At 30.8% G+C, this 8,317-nt stretch overlaps 1 long non-coding RNA gene across 1 annotated transcript in view; it reads left to right on the forward strand.

The window, feature by feature from the left end:
* Positions 1-832: 832 nt before the first annotated feature.
* The window catches only part of LOC113376981, a 123,956-nt gene continuing 116,471 nt past the window's right edge, over positions 833-8,317 (forward strand). The window contains exon 1 of the long non-coding RNA XR_003367078.1: positions 833-939. This is a non-coding gene — a long non-coding RNA (uncharacterized LOC113376981). The remainder of the gene's footprint in view (positions 940-8,317) is intronic.

Here is an 8,317-nt window from a genome sequence, read left to right on the forward strand (position 1 = left end):
ATGTCAGTACGAACTTAAGTTTGCTTGATATTAGGTTGTCAAATATCTCTCTTTCGCTTTTTTGCTCTTGGTTTATAATACAAAAAGGCGGAAGGGAGATATTTGACAACCTTATATAATTTAATGGTTGATTAAGAAGGGATTTGCTTGCCGTTTTATAACATTTTTAATGGCCAGTTACAATATATCCTCTAACTATTATTATTATATTAAACTAATAATTATATATTTTACTATTACATTAATAACTATTTACAATTTACAATATATCATGCGGACGTAAAGTGAATAATTTGAAATTCGCGGGTAGTTACGTGCGTATCGCTTTTCCTTTTGTTGTATTGGTACAAATGTTCCCAAACATGTTTAAGGTTCAAGTACAATGCAGTACTTAGTTTGCTTTTGACATATAAAACAAAGACACAAAATTATTGTGCTTGGTGATATATAACATACTGTATACGTATATATACGGACTTCTGGATTTTAATTTAGATCAGGATTTCTGGACTATGTGTTTAAGTTATGTGTTTTCATTTTGGGACTACAATGTGTTTTTTGCTGAACAGCTTCTATTTTGTAATCTGTAATTTCTGTTTTGCAAAATGGCGTTAAGTAGTTCTGCAACGTCAATCTGTCAGATTTACTATCAAATTTATTTTCATATTTTTTTATTTTCATGTAATTACAATCTGTCTGGTAAGGCATTCAGTAATTTTAGTGACAAATGTGTAGATGTAAGATCAAAATTATTTTAAATCTATTTTCAATGTCGATTGCCTTATTTAAATAGTAAATTTCTACGCACGTATATGTTTCGGAGCATATATATGTTCATCATGTCAAACCATCATAAGTGCACATTATTAATTATTTGAAATTATGCAGTAAACAGTTTAGTGCATTGATAGTTGAATCTGGAAGGTTATGAATATTTTCGTAAGTATTATATATATTTAATTTAATTCCTTATATTTTATTTAACTAATAGACCTATGAGATAATCGCTGAAATTTAAGAGGACATTTAACATATGGCGTCCTGCAATTTGGGCACATTTCATATACATATTATTATAGGGATATACATCCATATATATATATGTATATACCTATATATATATATATATATATATATATATATATATATTGAATTCTTTTCTTAAGATACTTTATATTTTGCAGATAAAAGCGAATTATTTGCAATTATGATTAAGAACTAGTAAAGCAAGGTATCGTGCCTTAAAGCAAATTGCTGGAACTTTCCGTACTACAATTTAGAATTTTTAAAAGTTTTATATTTTTCTGAAAACGTTGCAAAAAATGATTTTTGAAGATCTTGAAATATTTGAAAAAGTTGGAAGTATTTGAAAAATTAGCTTTTTTATATTTTGAATTTTTTGAAATCTTTTTTCCTAATGATTGAACATTATAATCTCGGTGCAGAACCTATATAGAAATGCAAAGATGAGTACTTATTATTGATATCTCTATAAAATATCTGATAATTTGATATGCAGATGTCTAATAATCATTTTTGACCGCCAAATGGCACTTTTTATTGTATTTCCAAAACCGCTAGACCTGCCTTCCTCAATTTTTTTTCAAAAAATTTTACTAGTTCTTGGTTTTGCAAATACAAATAAAATGTTTTTTTTATTTTATAAATCGAACGCTCCGTTCTTTCAAGCTGAAGTATCATTTTTGTCACTTTTTGCCCCGTATCTTTGGAAAGACTGCACCTGCCTTTGCCAAAAACTTATCAGCACGTCTCCCCATCAATACAAATATTGAATTTTTTTTTGAATTATTGAAATCAGTTGATTCGTGTTCCCGAAAATTTGTATCTGAACACACACATACATCAATTTTTTCTAATGCCAAAATGTTCAGTGGGTATTGAAGCGTAAGGATATAAACTTTTATTTTTGATTTTGTTGCTATTACTATAACTTACCCTTAATCATATTTTATTGAAAAAACAAATTGACTGTCACAGATAATATGATCAAAAAACAGATAATCGAAGACGAGTAATCATAAACGACAACCTAAAATATTATTTTATTTCTCAAAAACTTTCAATGCGAATCTGATCTATTGATATTGTACAAGAAAATTCATTATTTAGAAGGCAGTAAAATATTTTTTGTCATTTATAATTATTGCCATCTGTGCTTTGCACGGTTTCCAATTATTTGTCTAAATATGTTTCGATGTTAACAAGCGCGTTTCTTCAAACGGTTCTTTACACAGCAGTATTCAAAAACGTATCACAATAATCCTTATTCAGAGTCTAAAAATAGAATTCACGGTTTCTTGAAAAGGAATATAAAGGTGTCTCGTTTGCATTTATTCAACGACAAAGGCAATTAAGGGCAATTAAAACAATCTGCGCTGTTTGCTTAGCAGACTACCTAATATGTTTTCATTTAAAAAAATAAGATTACTGATGTGCTTTTGATTACTAATTTTGTACTATTTTTTGCATGTTTCGTAACCAAAATTCTGAAATATGTTTCAATTTTATAGTTTTTACCACTCCACCACGAAGACTCCTAGTATCGACGTGTTGCTATAAAAGGTTTTAGGGGCCGATTCTGCCGCATAACAGAAAAATGTTACGGCAAAGCCATGTTACGCTCCGACTTCCATACATTATGCTAATGATCATACTGAATACTGTCAAATGTTATGTGTTTGCTTTGCATTCAGGTTTTACACAAACTGCAAAGTCACTCGTATGTTATGTAGTGGTATCAGAAACACACTGTTATCTACATAGTTTTTTTGACATTTGTGCAACTTTTAGTTTATGTTTTCCATCAGACAACCTGAGAATTCGGTCGACTGCACACCAACCGCATGGCTTTGGTCAATATTAGTATGGAAATTTCTTCATAACATGACCTTGCCATAAAATTTTTCTGTTATGCGGCAGAATCGGTCCCTTAATGTCGACATATTTTATATTTTACAGTATGTTAATATAAATATGCCAGTTTATGTCATAGCTGTGTTCGACAGAACTAACTGTGTTGTAAGAACTGGCTCGATTTCGTTGTGTCAGAACTTGTTTAAGAGCACATTTGGTTTGTGACCAAGTCTAATAAAAAAATAGTGTATTAAAAGTAATTCATGATTTAGCTTATTTTTTAACTTTCCCAAAAAAATATATTTTTGCCAGTAACCCAGTATTTTAAATAATTCCAGACAAAAGTAAGGAAAAATATATATGCGTTAGTATTTGTACGTGCATTTCAGCCAAAATTTGACTTTTGTCGGCGTTTTCTAAAAAACAGTCAATTTTTCTTAAACATTTTACGAGTTCATGGCCTAGGACGAATGCTTTGGGGTTACACCACTGTAGCAGCCAAAAAAACGCATATTTTTGCCATTTCTTTTCGGGCGCAAAAAATGTACTAAAATCATAATAATATAAGGATAGTTATTTTTTTTACTTTAAAGTAACAAATTAAATATAATAGTAAAAAAAAACTTGAAACGGCAGTACCACAGCCATTTCGGTGAGCCGCGTCAAATTGGGGGCGCTCCGTGGTACGCAAAATAACAATTTTAATTATTTTCTCTCGATTTTTTATGACAATATTTAAACTAACATTTTGAAGTGCCCATCATAGCATATTTCAGAAATATCGCTTTTTTTTGTTAGGCAAGTGTTTTTATTCAAAACCGTTAAATTTCAACGATGACAACGGATAGTAATTTGTTAATAATTGATGAACCAATTAACATACAGAAAATCGGGCACTTACAAGTGTAATTTTAAATACTGTAAACAATTAGATTAAAAACAATTTAAATTGTTGTGGTTGAAAAATCGTGTTTCGAGAAAAACGCGTTTAAAGTTATGAAATAAATTATGGATAAGAAAAATTAAAAAATTTTTATTTTAATTTTTTTTACTAATAATCTTATATCCCAGTAAAATACAGATGCCTTCCTATATTTTTATTTTTTTCTTATTTCTTATTTTCTTTCCTTGATGATTTTATTATTGGAGCGTCCTACTTTTGGCGTATCCCTCAAAGACATGTTGTCGGCATGCTTAAACTGTTCATAATCGACTTCAAGACAAAACTTGCATGTTTAAATACCAATGTAAAGCTCCAAAACTTTTATCATTTATAAAATTTTGATTAGACCATCGTTGAAATTATCCCTAGCAATATCAGCCGTAATATAGCCAATACTAATATGTGTTGACTCTGCACTACTCATCTATTGGTTAAAAATAAAGTTTATTTATACAATATAAATGTTTTTATAATAACATATATTACTATTTTTAGAATATACGTTTTTGGAAAATTACAGTGGTGTAACCCCTTAACTCTTTCCCGTGAGGCAGGCTCGTGAATAGATGTAAGGCCAAACATGAAGAGCTGTCATATTGAGAGCTGAGAATCAGCTTAAGAATTGCTAACGCCCAACACTTTGGCCCAAGTTTCGTAACCACTCATAAATTTATAAACTGATTTCTTAGTGATTAAGTTGACTATTTGCACATATCGGAATGTTGATGCATTTTCCTCGGGGAAAAACTCAACTAATAACTAGTTTTTATTAGTCTCCATATAACACGGTCCCATATAACATCTGAGAAAGTCCGACAAAAAGTATCTGGAAAGTTTTGAAATGTGTTGCTATAAAATAAAGTGGACAGACTAGGTAACAAATAACAAAATTCTGAAAAAAGTGGGCAAAGAAAGAACTCTACTAAGCACGATCATCAAAAAGGAAAGGGAACTAGATCTGTCCGATCTAATCCTACATCCTGCAAAAGGAGTGCATTCTACATGGCATCTTCAAAAGGATAATGGAAGGACAAAATGGATTGAGAAGCAGAAGAATGCAGATGGTTAATGATTACAGCGGTAAAAAAATACAGGGATCTGAAAGCCGAAGCACAGGACCAGGTAGCTAAATGGATTGAGAAGCATAAAAATTGCAGGTGGTTAATGATTTACGCGATAAAAAAAAATACAGAGATCTGAAAGACGAAGCACAGGACCAGGAAGCATGCATAAAAATGTATGAAAAAAGTGAATAGTGGTATACAATGATAATGAAAATAATAAGCAAGGTATTTAAAAAAATGAATCATTGATTTGAGGTAATTTCACGCCATAAACCTGCCTTTGGGCCGACCATTTATTATATAACACGGTGCGAATGCTGTGATTTGAACTAATTCTGAGTTTCTTATAGCACGGTTCCTATACAACTCGGCTATCACAAAAATTCATCACTGACCATAAATTTTTTATTGAACTATATGATAAATCTTGAGAACTTCCATTTCCAAAAGTGTCTGTTGCAAATGTGTTCACATTTTTTGTGTGAACTGCTAAACCTCAGTATTCAAATCCGTTCTATATAAACGTTTGCCGCAAGTATTACAATCCGTTTCAAATAACCCGGCATATATAAATAATATCATGCGAAAGCGATTTGTTTGACAAATAGAATATGTGGGCGTTCAGCCTGCTAGAAGTGTCATACACATTTGCATCGTTTGCACGCGGAGATATGGACTATAAAATAGGTAAACAAAACAAGGATAAATACGGAAACGAAGCCTACGACCTGATTCAGGACCTTTCAATCAGTGAAGCTTGAATGTCAGAGATGTTATATTGTTTACTACTAATACAATTTATAAATTACAAGTTATTCCAATTCTGCTGATAAATTATTGGTAAAATTTTTGTAAAAAATGCTCATGAAGTTTGTATTCATGAGTTTGGGTGAGTAAATGTAGCCTTTTGTTCGGAAACCCCTCATAATTAAAAATGAGACATTGGGTGTGTTTGTCCTATATGGGGTAAATGGAGACAAATGGAATTTTTTAGAAAAAATAGCAAATAAACATTTCCATATTTAGGCAATAACAGAGAAATTTTCTGAATATATTTTGATAATTGGTTGTTTGATACGCGCTATGTCATGTTAATGCGTGTTAATATTTCACAAAATATACGAACGCTATTTTTTATCTCATTTACTAGATGAAAAAGAATCGCAATTTTGTTTAGATTTTTATTTATATGTATGACACTGCAACGCATGATCGGGTACCGCTAAAAATTAAAAAATTAAAATGAAGGCAAAAATAAGAAAGTTTTCAGGGCGTTCAACTTTTACCACTTGATTTCAATCCGGGGATAAACCTAACATTTTCTCTTTTCACGGCGATCGGATGTATGATTTAAAAAATGATATAATTACTATAATAATCCTTACAAAATAGGGGTTTGTAATAGGAGGTTAAAAATTCAGGGTCATATGTGTTTGTTATATACGCATTATATATATATTAATATATATATATATATATATATATATATAGTATATACAGTACAGGCCAAAAGTTTCCGGACACATGAAAATCTCATTTTCTGAGTTTTTAGCTATATTTTTCATATAAAAATAATTTTATTCAAGTTAGTTTTGTACATTCTACGTAGTATTAATATTTAGTGACTGATTTGTAACCCATTTGGTGAGAAATGACGGACTAATTAGCAATGAAAATGTTAAAATGTCACAGTCGATTTTCCTGAATATGACCACCCTTTGCTTTGATCGCTGCAGCGCATATTTTTGGTAATCTTTTGACAAGTTTTTGCAATGTTTGCGCAGGTATGTTCTTCCAGGACTCGTTAAGGCAATTCCACAGGGCAGCAAGGCTGGTTGGATGCAAATCCTTCACGCGGCATTTAAGCTCGTCCCACAACAGCTCTATGGATTAAGATCCGGCGATTGTGCAGGCCACTCAAAAAACCACTTCTGTGAGCAGTAAATAAACAAAAGAGATTGCAATTTGCCAAAACCCACTTAAATTGGACCATCAATCAATGGAAATCAGTTTAATGGACGGATGAGTCAAAATTCGAACTTTTCGGAAATCATCGACGTAGGAAGGGCAATGAAAGACTCAATTCTAAGTGTATTTCGACAAAGGTGAAGCACGGTGGTGGTTCAGTGATGGCTTGGGGTTGTTTTGGATTCAATGGAGTCGGATCGCTTGTCAAAATACATGGAACTTTAAAGAAAGAACAGTATCATAGCATACTTGAGCGCCACGCCATTCCATCTGGTTTCAATTTAATTGGTCCAAAATTATTTTTCAACAAGATAATGACCCTAACCACACTTCCCGACTCTGTGCCAATTATTTGAAGCGAAAACAAGATGAAAAATACTTCAAATAATGGTTCTTAATCCAATAGAACTGTAGTGCATGTGTCTGACTGATTTGCTTTCAAGCAGCCTCCCTGCCCTGTGGAATTGCCTTAACGAGTCCTGGAAGAACATACCTGCGCAAACATTGCAAAAACTCGTCGAAAGATTACCAAAAATATGCGCTGCAGTGATCAACAAAGGGTGGTCATATTCAGGAAAATCGACTGCAGTGACATTTTAACATTTCATCATTACTAATTAGTCTACTATTTCTCACAAATTGGTTACAAATCAGTCACTAAATATTAATACTACGTAGAATGTACAAAACCAACTTGAATAAAATTATTTTTATATGAAAATATAGCTAAAAACTCAGAAAATGAGATTTTTTTCAAGTGTCCGGAAACTTTTGGCCTGTACTGTATATATTATATTATATATATATATATATATACATATATATATATATATTGCGATTTCAATGATACTTTGTAGGGCGATAATGTTCCTGATCTAAATGAACATGTTTGTCATTTCATTTTGAGCGTCAATGCAATTAATACATTAAATACATTCAATAGATAATTATAACAGGATTTATTATTACTGTTTTCAAATCAGGGGATTTTAGATTTTATACGTTTTTCTATATATGAATTAATAATACGAAAGATATCATAATAAGGTAATTTAATTGCGACAATAAATTATATAATTATGAAACTAAAAATGGATAATTCTTGATAATTTTTTTTTTAATTTTTATTTTATATTTTTTTACATTCTATACTACCTTTTTATACCTATATTATATTTTTCTTTTCAACTGACTTCTTCATTCTATCTCTCTTTCCTTTAGCAATCTTGCTGTTATCTTCTAACTTCTTGATTTATAAAAACGAATAATAAAAACAGAAATAAATATATTTAGTTATTTATTACAAATAAATTAATTGAACATGCTTAATATTGGCATGTTCTGAATGTAGTATGTTTCTTTTATACGTACTTATCACCTAAAATTATATGTTCAAATTAAACTACTCTAATAATCATCAATAAATCATCGATTACAAAATCATAGAGCCCATGATCAAAACAAAAAA

Source organism: Ctenocephalides felis, unplaced genomic scaffold (genome assembly GCF_003426905.1).
Source record: "Ctenocephalides felis isolate EL2017-DRISC unplaced genomic scaffold, ASM342690v1 CF-g0.4_SCAFFOLD_01886, whole genome shotgun sequence".
NCBI classification, from domain to species: domain Eukaryota; kingdom Metazoa; phylum Arthropoda; class Insecta; order Siphonaptera; family Pulicidae; genus Ctenocephalides; species Ctenocephalides felis.